This window comes from Ambystoma mexicanum, chromosome 3q (genome assembly GCF_040938575.1).
Source record: "Ambystoma mexicanum isolate Mex_15411 chromosome 3q, UKY_AmexF1_1, whole genome shotgun sequence".
In the NCBI taxonomy this organism is placed as follows: domain Eukaryota; kingdom Metazoa; phylum Chordata; class Amphibia; order Caudata; family Ambystomatidae; genus Ambystoma; species Ambystoma mexicanum.
In genome coordinates, this window is record NC_090926.1 from 712,032,519 (window position 1) to 712,045,267 (window position 12,749).

Consider the following 12,749-nt stretch of genomic DNA (forward strand, 5'->3'; position numbering starts at 1 on the left):
GCATGCATGGGAGGGTTTTAGTCATGTGGGACATGTGTCAATCAAGTACTGGTTCTCTTGCTTCTCAGCCCTCAATGTGTGCGATGGTGCTAATTCCTGTTTCCATTACTTTGTTTTCATGTCTTTGCAGGGGAAGACGCACCTGATACTGCTGGGGTTGTGGAGATGGTGCAGACCCAGGAGGTGTCCCAGGGCCGACCAACCACCAGTGAGGGACGTGGTGTGGTGGTGGGGGAGAACCCACAAGTGCTGCAGGTCGTGCTCTCAAGGGGTGTCTCTGGCTGCACCTCCCCCGAGCTCTACTCAGGTGTTGATTCGGATGAGACCTACGTGCCGTCGCTGGTGAGTGTTCCAGGGAGGGATTCTGTTCTGTCTCACCCACCTGCACCAGGGTCAGTACCCTCCATGGGGATGTCAGTGTTGGCAGCTACGCCTTCGGTGGTTACGGATGCAGGGTCACACTCCGCAACATCTGATCCTGTTCCTGGGCCAGCAGATCAGAGGGGGAATGCAATCCTGCAGCCTCAGGCAGTGCCGGCACAGCAAGGCGCAGTTCGCCTTGCCCCAGACAGGTGTGGTGCCCGCCGACGTGGTGGCCGTACGCCACCCGGCAATACCGCATGGGAGCAATCCATTTACGGTATGGCTACCCAACAGGCTGCATCATCCGAGATGATGGCTCAGGCCATGGATAGGGTGGCCACTTCCATTGTCCCCCCAGAAAGGCTGATGGAGCGACTAGAGCAGGCAACCGACTCCATCTGCCAGTCACACAGGGAGGACATGTTGGGGTCCAACAGGGACAGGCGGGCGGCACTGGCGACTCTGCAGGAGGCCATCTCCATTGAGTCCCAGGGCCACAGGGAAGCCCTGAGGCAGGAGCTCCTACACCTCAGGACGACTCTTGTTGAGCTTGAGGCTTCAACACACCAAAGGACAGAACAGCAGCTGGAGCGTCTCACCCGTACGCTCTCAGCTGAGATGCAGGCAACGAGGGCGGAGGTCCGGGCATCCCGTGAGTTGTTGCATGGGGACCTCCGCACACTCATCCTCCAGAACCAGACCTACCACACCCGCATGCTTGCAGCCATGGAGGAGCAGACTAGGGCCTTGCGTGGGCTGCCTCCCATAGTGCAACCACCTCCGGATGCAGCTGCACAGGGTGATAATAGCGACAGCAGTGACACTCCCACAATAGGGTAGCCGTGTGGGCCATGAGCCCATGGAGGTGTTTTATCTTCCCAGGATCCACGCAGGTGGGTTCTGGTGTGCATCCTGTCCTCGGACCTCCTGGGTGGCCTCCCCAACCCCCCCGGGCCCATCAATGGCCATTTTTGATTGTTTCTTATTTTTATTTTTATTTTGATTTCTTTTATTCCCAATTTTTTTGGGAGGATCTGTTGGCTCCGATCTGTTGGCTCCGATCTGTTGGCTCCGATCTGTTGGCTCCGATCTGTTGGCTCCGATATGTTGGCTCCGATCTGTTGGCTCCGATCTGTTGGCTCCGATCTGTTGGCTCCGATGTGTTGGCTCCGATCTGTTGGCTCCGATGTGTTGGCTCCGATCTGTTGGCTTCGATGTGTTGGCTTCCGTGGTTCCTGTGGGCATACGCTGCATTGTGGCTGGGCACATGCAGGCTTGTAATGTATTTGGGTCAGATGCTTGGGTTTGAGTCACACACACCCCTCCTGCTTCCCGTTTCCATGGGCTTGCAAAGGGTGTGCCCAAGTGACAGTGAATTACACAGTGACGTTGGACTCCCATGAGCTGTGTGGCCAGTCTGTAGTCAATACTGTGTATACATTCATAGTGCATATTGCTGTTGTGTTGTACACTGCATGTTGCATTGATGTGTAACTCTTCTTCTGTGTCTACCTCCCAATTTGCAGGTCCCTTCCTCAAGTCCACACAAGGACCTCTAGTCTGGCGATGGGGACCATGTTGGCAGCAGTGCACCTACAACTCTACATGGCGCCAACACTGCACAGTTGGTAGTGGTGGGAGTGCAGGCATTTCCAGGTGGTGAGACTACTAATATGTAACCTTTTTGATGTCATGTTAATGGTACTACGTGCTCAAGTATGTTGTTGGTCCGGCATTGCTGTGAGCATTTCAGGTGTTGCAGGTTTCTAATAGTGCCACTGTACATAGTGAGAGTGATGTCATGTTGTGGGGATTACTTTGTTTACCTACAATTAGCATGACATGGCACGGTGTGTCGTGTGGCAGTGCTGGGGTTGAGTTGGCCGACATGGCACTGTCCTCTTGTTGCATTTTGCAAGTGGGTATTCATTTTAGCTGCTTCAATGTGTAATTTCACAAAAATGCATTGGTGGTGTCTGTGTGGGTAGGGATGCACACATTGTGACACTTCCAGGTGAACAATCTCAGGCTGACATGGAATTCCCGGTTCATTCTCCACACATTCAGGATCAGTGTCAGGTTGAGTCATCATTGATTGTCAGATGGAATGTGCCAGGGCAGTGTGCACTCCACAGGGGTGTGAATTCTATGTGAAGTAATTAGCCACTAGCTGTGTACGGGCTGCCTCCCCCCGTGCCCTTTCCCCTCCCATGCGCAGCGGCTGTGCATGTGGTTGGGGATGTGGGGCCACCACCATGTCCACGGCCAGGCCCCGGCGTGTTGCAACGTTGTGCAGGACACATGCTGCCACTATGATCCTGCACACTACTGGGGGAGCGTATAACAGCTGCCCGCCAGAACGGTCAAGGGAGCGAAAGCGTGACTTCAGCACTCCGAATGTGCGCTCCACTATGCCCCTGGTTGTAATGTGGGCTGTGTTAAATCTTACCTGGGGTGGCGTGGTGGGGTTCCGAATTGGCGTCATCATGTGGGGGCTGAGAGGGTAGGCACTGTCCCCTGTGGAGGTGGGGATTGGTATCATTGGTGAGGTTGTGACCTTGCTCAGTATCCAACATGCATGCATGTGCAGTGGCATACATACTCACCAAGCAGCCATGTATCGCCATGCCGCCCAGCTTCTAGGTCCCGGCTTAGGGTGGACATTCGGTAAATGAAGCTGTCGTGGGTGGAGCCGGGATAGTTGGCATATACTGAGGTGATGATTCCCTTGGCATTACATGCTACCTGCACGTTGATGGAATGCCAGTGCTTGCGGTTCCTATAGATGTGCTCAGATGCCCTGGGGGGACGTAGAGCCACATGGGTGCAGTCGATGGCACCTAGCACTTTGGGGAATCGTGCCACTGCGTAAAAATCCAGGGCGGCAGCATGCCTTTCTGCAGGTGTTCTGGGCAGGTATATGTGCCTGCGGACTGATGGGCGTGCAGTCATGATGTTCAAGACCTGGTGTAGGCAGCGTGACTGGGTGGCCTGTGACACCCCACCCACTATGGCACTTGTCCGCTGAAATGATCCAGTGGCTAAGAAGTGCAGTACATTGAGGACTTTCTCCAGGGGGCTGAGTGCTTGGGAGCACAGGATGGGTGATGTGAGGTCATCCTCCCACTCACTCACCAGGTCCAGTATGATGTGTGGTGGAAACCTGTACCTCCCATACACCTGGTCATCAGGCATCCCGAAAAGGCTGGTTCTGGGTGTGAATATTCTGGCCCTGACTATCCTCCTCCTCCTCCTTTGGTAGCCCACTGCCACTGCTGCTAGGAACGGTATGTTCATCCTGGCGTCTGAGCTTGTTATTGTTAAAGTCCGAAATTTATGCTTAGCGCGTGTTCTAGGCGAGCGTGTGACCCGCGCACCCCTGGAATCCAGTTCCCAGTCCAATAGCGTGTGGAAATTCACACGCACCACGGGATACAGCGTGTGACCCGCGCAGCCCTGGAATCCAGTTCCCAGTCCAATAGCGTGTGGAAATTCACACGCACCACGGGATACAGCGTGTGACCCGCGCAGCCCTGGAATCCAGTTCCCAGTCCAATAGCGTGTGGAAATTCACACGCACCACGGGATACAGCGTGTGACCCGCGCACCCCTGGAATCCAGTTCCCAGTCCAATAGCGTGCGGAAATTCACACGCACCACGTGATACAGGTTCGCTGACGTACTTGCGTGTGTAAGTGGCCGCGCACCCATTAAATACACGTACATAGGCCAATCGCGTGTACGTGCACTTTTGTCCAATTACACGCGATGACACTCTGACGTGCAGTATCTCCACGTGTGCCCCGTCATCACGTGCTGAGTGGGGAACACCCGTGCGGGTCACGTCACAGACGCGCTTACGCGCTGAGGGACTCTGGTCCAATAGAATCGCGTATGCGTGCTGACGCACTTACGCGCTAAGGGCCTTTCCTCGGATTTCACGCTGACGTGCAGGATTTTCACGTGCCAAATCACTCCGTATCAAGCTGGCCACGCGAAAACACACGGAAGCCCACGCTCCTGCCCAGAAGGCCGAGTTACTGCCCCCCAGTGCCCCGAGCAGCCTCCCACGTGCCATCTGCTGCTGCCTGCCTGCCTGCCTGCCTGCTGCCACCGTGCCCTGCCATTTGGTGCCTGCACATCAGCCATCTGCAGCGGTCCAGTTCCTGTGTCCACCCCTGCTGGAACAGAAGACTCCCAACTGGTATTACATCGCTCCACAGCCCAGCCCCAGGACCCAGTTGCCCACCCACACCTGCCTCTGGGGTTGCCATGTCGGGCACTTCCACATCTGGCACCAGTGGCAACCCCAGGCCAGAGGGGCAGAGGGGCACCAGCTTCACTGTCACCGAAGTTGGTGTCCTGGTGGAGCATGTCCTGGGGCAGTATGATGCCCTCTTTGGATCGTCCCGCGCCAGCAAGGAAGGACGGCAGAGGATCTGGGCCGACTGTGTGGTTGCCATCAACGCGGAGGGGGTGGCAACCCGCGACGTCCTGAAGATCAAGAAGCGCTGGGAGGACTTGAGGTCCAGGACCCTTGTGAAGGCCCGGCGCCTCGTGGAGGGGGGCCGGGGCCGCATGAGTTCCATCCAGATGAGGGTCCTGGAACGCGTACGCCCAGCGCTCCACGCCCAGATCCTTGAGAGGGAGGCCCGTCTGGAGTTGAGCGGTAAGTGTCCATGCATTACTGTGTGAGACAGGGCATGTTGCGGTGTGCTGGTTCTATGATACTTGCCTGTATGTGTGCCATAGGCCATGTATGCATGTATGTGTGCAGGGACATCATGGTAATGCATGTGCGACCAGTGATGTGTGATGCACATGGTTGTTGCATGTGTTGAAATGCCGCATGGGGAGCCCTATTCAGATTTTGAACATGAGAGCATGCCAGTCTCTGTACGTGGACATGGGTGGGGGTGAGGGATGGGTGCTGATGCCAGGTACATATATGGTAGCCATGTCTGTGTGCCTGACCTGCGTGTCTGTGACTTGTGCATGCCATGGATGCATGACACATGTGTGTGACAATGCAGAGATTCAGTAAAGCAGCCAAATTACCCTTGTAACCGCTGTGTTTGGTGTGTTTGGGGCCAGATGGATGTGACTGAGGTGAAGTGTGTGCATGTGATGGGCATGAGGCATGATGCATGTGAGTTACATATCATTGAATGTTTCAAGAGTCCATTGGACATGCATGGAAATGTCCATGGCATGCACCATGCCTGTTACTGTGTGTGTTTTGCCTGGACTGACCCATGCGTTGTGGAGGGACATGATGGAAGTGTACTTTGACAGTGGTGCTCATCTGCTATTGCTTCCTGTCTAGGGGACCATTGTACAGTGCCCTGATGCTTGTGTTCTTTGTCTCCCTCTACGCAGCGGCTAGTGAAGAAGAGGGCGGAGACGGCGCTGTGGAGCAAGGCGGCGGGGATGCCCCCACGGCTGCAGCGGAAGGGGTGGGTGAGCCCCCACAGGGGCCTGCTACGGTGGGAGACGGTGAGGAGCCATCCAGGTTGGTGGTTTGCACAGAGGAGGAGGAGGCCGCCACTGGGGCACACATGGGGCCTGGTGGGGGCATCCCTGCTGGTGCAAGTGGTGCAGTCCAGGGCCAGGGGCAGGAGGCAGCACAGGTCACCGTGGAGGGGCCTGTGCATGTCGCTGTCCCTGACCCTGTGAGTGCACCACCATGCACCAGCAGGGATGCCCCGTCCCAGGCCCGTCCGCAGGTAGAGGGGATGTCCATGTCACCTGACTCCCCTCCACCTGCGGACGTGGGAACCCCTGGCCGTGCGGAGAAGGTCCTGATTGGGGTCGCGATGCGCACGGCTGTGATTCGTGATGCCGTGCGTGCTTCCCGGGAGGAGCACGCACGTCATCACGAAGTGCACCGTGCCGACGTGGCCCAATTGGGATCGGCCATGTTCGGGGGTTTCCTGCATGTGTTGGCCAATGTGGCGGCCCTCTCCTCCTCTGTGCAGGCTATCCACCAGTCGTTCTCCTTGCCGTCTTCCAGCCCAGATGCCACCAGGGCCCCCTGTGGACCTGCCCCGACCAATGCAGCCAGCTCGGTGGGGATCCCATCCCTGCCACAGTCGGGAGTCAGAGATCCAGCAGGGGTGGACACCAGAGCAACTGGACCCCAGCAGATGGAGGATGTGACGGCATCATCGGGCAGGGCACGTGCACGACGGCGTCGGTGGTTTCCATCAGCCTGGATGCCGTCGTGCTGGCACAGGCAGTTGCGTCGGAGGCAGCAGCAGGCTCAACGTGGGAGGCATCATGGCTCGGGGCCATCAACATCGGGGGTGCAGGCATCGGCCGGAGGGCAGGAGAACCCTGGAATGGGAGTGGCTTCCGTGTGGGAGAGGTTGTGCCAGCGGATAGGTGCGGAGCGGCAGCGGGCAGAGGAGGAACGGCTCACGATGGTCAGGGCGGAGGACTCCATGCGGAGGGCGCTGAGGCGGGCTGAGTGCCTCGAGGGTCTTCGCAGGGAGTTAGAGCTGGACACTGCGTTATCCCTGCGGGACCTCGGGGCCAGGGAACATGCCCGCCTCCAAGCCATTGACCAGGAGTTCGATGATGCCCTGGCCCATGACAACAACCAGTGAGCCGTCCGAATAGCCCGCTGCCTTTGTAGATAGTTGTATAGTTAGGGTTAGGTTTCCTTTGTTTTTTTGATTTTTTTTTGGTTGCGATTGGACAATGCACCACTTTTTTGTATATAGTTCACTTTTTAGTTAGTAGTCAGTTAGGTTTAATTTGGTAGGGCTCATGGACCCAGGATGATCTTCTTAATTTCCTTATTTTTATTTTTCAGAATTTTTTCTTGGACATTCATCTTGTTTAGTTTGATTTGCTTTGTGTTTTTTCTTGTTTGCTGTTCAATACATATTATTTTTTTATTCTTCCATGTGTCGTATCATCTCATTGCTTTCAGGCATGTCATGTTGGGTGTTTTGTCATTCACTTGCAGCCATTGTGTGTGACAGACATGTGTTAAATTGCATTATTTACATTGGGGGTGTAACATGTAATTGCCTTTGATATGTGGGTGGGTGTGATAGTTGGTTGGGCCTTTTGGCAGGGGAGGATGGGCATTACGGACATGATTGGGGAATGTTGGGACCCAGGTGCAGGGGGGCATGGATTGGACATGGGTGGGGGCCTGCTGGCAGGTGCCCCACAGTGCTGGGGGGTGGGGGTGGTGGGAGACATGAGTTGGACATGGGTGGGGGCCTGCTGGCAGGTGCCCCACAGTGCTGGGGGGTGGGGGGGGGTGGGAGACATGAGTTGGACATGGGTGGGGGCCTGCTGGCAGGTGCCCCACAGTGCTGGGGGGTGGGGGTGGTGGGAGACATGAGTTGGACATGGGTGGGGGCCTGCTGGCAGGTGCCCCACAGTGCTGGGGGGTGGGGGTGGTGGGAGACATGAGTGGGGGCCTGGTGGAGGGTGACCCTGCACTGCTGGGGGGTGGGGGTGGTGGGTGACATGAGTGGGGGCCTGGTGGAGGGTGCCCCTGGTGGCTGGGGTGTGGGGGTGGTGGGAGACATGAGTTGGACATGGGTGGGGGCCTGCTGGCAGGTGCCCCACAGTGCTGGGGTGTGGGGGTGGTGGGAGACATGAGTTGGACATGGGTGGGGGCCTGCTGGCAGGTGCCCCACAGTGCTGGGGGGTGGGGGTGGTGGGAGACATGAGTTGGACATGGGTGGGGGCCTGCTGGCAGGTGCCCCACAGTGCTGGGGTGTGGGGGGGGTGGGAGACATGAGTTGGACATGGGTGGGGGCCTGCTGGCAGGTGCCCCACAGTGCTGGGGGGTGGGGGACATGAGTTGGACATGGGTGGGGGACTGCTGGCAGGTGCCCCACAGTGCTGGGGGGTGGGGGTGGTGGGAGACATGAGTGGGGGCCTGGTGGAGGGTGACCCTGCACTGCTGGGGGGTGGGGGTGGTGGGTGACATGAGTGGGGGCCTGGTGGAGGGTGCCCCTGGTGGCTGGGGTGTGGGGGTGGTGGGAGACATGAGTTGGACATGGGTGGGGGCCTGCTGGCAGGTGCCCCACAGTGCTGGGTGGTGGGGGTGCAAGGGGACATGAGTTGGTGTTCATTAGTTCAAGGAGACATGTGCCTTTGCTGGGGGGCATGCCCATGGTGGGTGGGCTGCCTGCGGGACATGACCAGGGATGCAGGGTAGTCCCCTGTGGTGTGGGCTGCCTGCAGGGGCCGTGGAGGGTGTACAGGGTACACCTGGGAGGACCCACACTGTGAAATCACATGTGGAACTTCCCGCGCACCCCTGAAATACACGCGCCCAGGCTGTTCGCGTGTGGAACTTCCCGCGCACCCCTGAAATACACGGGCCCAGGCTGTTCGCGTGTGGAACTTCCCGCGCACCCCTGAAATACACGGGCCCAGGCTATTCGCGTGTGGAACTTCCCCCGCACCCCTGCAATACACGCGGCCAGGCTGTTCGCGTGTGGAACTTCCCCCGCACCCCTGAAATACACGCGGCCAGGCTGTTCGCGTGTGGAACTTCCCCCGCACCCCTGAAATACACGCGCCCAGGCTGTTCGCGTGTGGAACTTCCCGCGCACCCCTGCAATACACGCGCCCAGGCTGTTCGCGTGTGGAACTTCCCGCGCACCCCTGCAATACACACGCCCAGGCTGTTCGCGTGTGGAACTTCCCGCGCACCCCTGAAATACACGGGCCCAGGCTGTTCGCGTGTGGAACTTCCCGCGCACCCCTGAAATACACGGGCCCAGGCTATTCGCGTGTGGAACTTCCCGCGCACCCCTGCAATACACGCGGCCAGGCTGTTCGCGTGTGGAACTTCCCGCGCACCCCTGAAATACACGCGCCCAGGCTGTTCGCGTGTGGAACTTCCCCCGCACCCCTGAAATACACGCGCCCAGGCTGTTCGCGTGTGGAACTTCCCGCGCACCCCTGCAATACACGCGCCCAGGCTGTTCGCGTGTGGAACTTCCCGCGCACCCCTGCAATACACGCGCCCAGGCTGTTCGCGTGTGGAACTTCCCGCGCACCCCTGAAATACACGCGCCCAGGCTGTTCGCGTGTGGAACTTCCCCCGCACCCCTGAAATACACGCGCCCAGGCTGTTCGCGTGTGGAACTTCCCGCGCACCCCTGAAATACACGCGCCCAGGCTGTTCGCGTGTGGAACTTCCCCCGCACCCCTGAAATACACGCGCCCAGGCTGTTCGCGTGTGGAACTTCCCGCGCACCCCTGAAATACACGCGCCCAGGCTGTTCGCGTGTGGAACTTCCCGCGCACCCCTGCAATACACGCGCCCAGGCTGTTCGCGTGTGGAACTTCCCGCGCACCCCTGAAATACACGCGCCCAGTCTGTTCGCGTGTGGAACTTCCCGCGCACCCCTGAAATACACGCGCCCAGGCTATTCGCGTGTGGAACTTCCCGCGCACCCCTGAAATACACGCGCCAAGGCTATTCGCGTGTGGAACTTCCCGCGCACCCCTGGAATACACGCGCCCAGCCTATTCGCGTGTGGAACTTCCCGCGCACCCCAGAAATACACGTAGCCCGCTCCCCCAGACCCGATCGCGTGTGAAACTTCACGCGAACCCCTGTGATGCACGTACCCTGCTGAAATCGCGTGTTAGACTTCCCGCGCACCCCGGTATACACGCACACGTATTTTTTGTCAGCGGGTGTCCGTGTTTGTGGGTACCCCTTTGCACGTCTTTGTTCCTGGAGGGCCACAGTATGGGACATTCATCATGGCAGTATATAGGTGCGATTAGTTGGCGCACCTTTTGGCGCACATTTCTTACAGCCGCAGAGACGCTACCGCCTGCTTTCTTGTGGCGGTCGTGTTTGTGCCTGTGCGCTGGTTTGAGCGTGCGCTTTTTTGCCCTATTCTATTCCATGAATACGTGTTGTAGGCGAGCGTGTGGGCGTTCCGCGCACTTGTGCCCTGTACTTCCCCCGTGACGCCCACGTTTTGGCAAGTTGTTCCCCATTCCGAGTGTTACGCCCGTGTTCCGCCTACTTTTGTCGCTTGCGCCGCGCTATGTGCGATTTTCGCTGTGGCCTGTGCGATTTTCGCAGTGACCTGGCGCACGCTGTTAGATGGCCTGTGCGCCAACGTGCGCCGGACACTTTTTATCGCACATCCGCTGGTTTTCTCGCGCACGGCCTTCCATGAATCGACGTGCGCTGCTTTTCGTGCGATTTTCGCAATTGCACTGCGATTTTCGCTATTCCACTGCGATTCGCACGTTTTTGCCCACTTGCGCCGCGCTAATTATTCCATGAATCGGCCTCTTAATGTGTAAAGTCTGATCCAGGTGCCTTTTCAAGCTAGAGCAGGAATTTGAAAGGGCTGTTTTGGCATGTGCAATATTCTCTTCAATGGCTAAGGGACAAGGGTGTCATGCAGTAAACTGAATGATAGATCAATAGCTTTGAGATGCATTCTGTGACTTCCTGTCACACAGTCTACAGGGCATAGTTAAAAGCTATTGGAGCTCATTATAGCTTTTCCGGTATTCCGTTGGTAATTGGGGTGGTATACCAGCAAAGCTACCTACCGTTTCTGACGCCTGATGTCCCAGTATTACCAGGAAAGGGCGTTAATTCCCCATTCCATCCATGGAAAGGATTGCAGGAATTACCATCACAGGTATTATCAGTGCCCTAATTCCTGCATTTATTTGCTGCTGGGGGGCCTGATTTACCTCCAGCTATTGGCAAACGTGGGCTTTCCCCGGTGGGTTAAAAGTGCTGGTAACGGATTTGCTGGCACTTTTACAAGCATTTTTCCTGCACCATGAAAACTGTAATGACACGCATTGTCTTAGAAAGTTAAATGTTTGCACTCGTAATGAATGTTGTGAGAATGTGTCCTCACGTAAGTCTGTTACTCATAGCTCATTAGTCATGCTGCATTCAAATTTACTTTTCCAGGCCACAGCTAATAATCTGCTCTGACCAGGATCAGGGATACATTTTTAGATGTTCTGTGGGATGCACTGTTTGTGCATCAGATGCCCGATTTATTCGTGACTGCGGTTGCACTCAGCAGTGATGGCTGGGCAGCACTTATGGGGTGAGTGTATAGCCGGGCGTTGCATTCAAGAGTGTGTAACACTGAAGACAGTACACACTTCAGCTGGCAAGCATAATATCATGCAATTGACATGCAGTTTCCAAGCCCCAATTTATTGTACTCTCAATTAGGAAAGTAAGACATAAAGCACCTGACAAGACCCTTCGAAGGCTCCTATGCATCTACCCCCACTTATTCATGATGTGCGAAAAAGACAAATGAAGTCCCCCAGAACATCACCCGTTTGCAGAATACAAATAAACACAAGTTCCCTTTTCAATGAATGGTGCTCCTTACAAATAAATCCATTTAGAGGGCAACGAAAACATTGCGAACTCTGATATTTTTTTGTGTGCATAATACACCAGTAGAGCCATTCCAAATGCTAAAGGTGTGTGAAAGATTACAACCTTCGTTCCTTTGAAGTCGATGGTGGTGAAAATGGAAGCATGTGGCTTCAAAGATTGAGCATTTTTTCTGTCCCTTTTTAAACTATATTCACATTGTGGTGTGCCTTGTTGACTGCGAATTCACAGGGTCGTCTTTGAGCTCCCATACACATAAGGGGATCAGAGGACGCTGCATTATTTAGGCTTTAATTATGTTCTTTTAGGAGGCACTGCTGCTGTGGGTGGTAAAACTACAATGTTGGGGGCGTGGCTTGGCACCGACGCGATAGAAGCCTGAGCTCTCAGCTCCTGCCCGTAAATTTTAATATCATGGTACCGTAATGCCCTCATTTTGAGTATTTCCACTGAAGCGGATTCTGGCGGTCCTAAACGGTGCAGCGTTTGGCGCTGCTGCCGGCAGCTGTTTCCCGTGAGGAGAGCCTCGCATGGCTCCACATGACGCAAGAGCGTACATTAAAGGCATGGTCTAGTAAACATTTTTATTGTCCCTACAGGTCGGCCATGTATTTTTAAGCCTAAGTGGCTCGATTTTAGAAAACTTTCCTATGGACCTTACCCGAATTTTCGTCCATTAAACGCACACGAAAACAAGCACCAGGGAGCCGCCATTTTCTGATAATCCTATCTTTTCCCCGATCGCCCTGGCTGACCTGCTTTTGCGGCACTAAATCAATTCCCCCGCCCCTGAGCCTGACATTATGAAAACATTCATATTCCCCGCCTCTCTCCGTGACGTTACTGTACTGCGTAGGCAAACGCGCCCAGTCGTCTTCTACGCGACTCCACACAGAACCCGGATACCAACACAGACCATCTCACAACACAGCGCGCCACAATTCGGAATATGAAACTGTACTTTAAAATCAAACAGCAACACGGTACATTTGGTAAA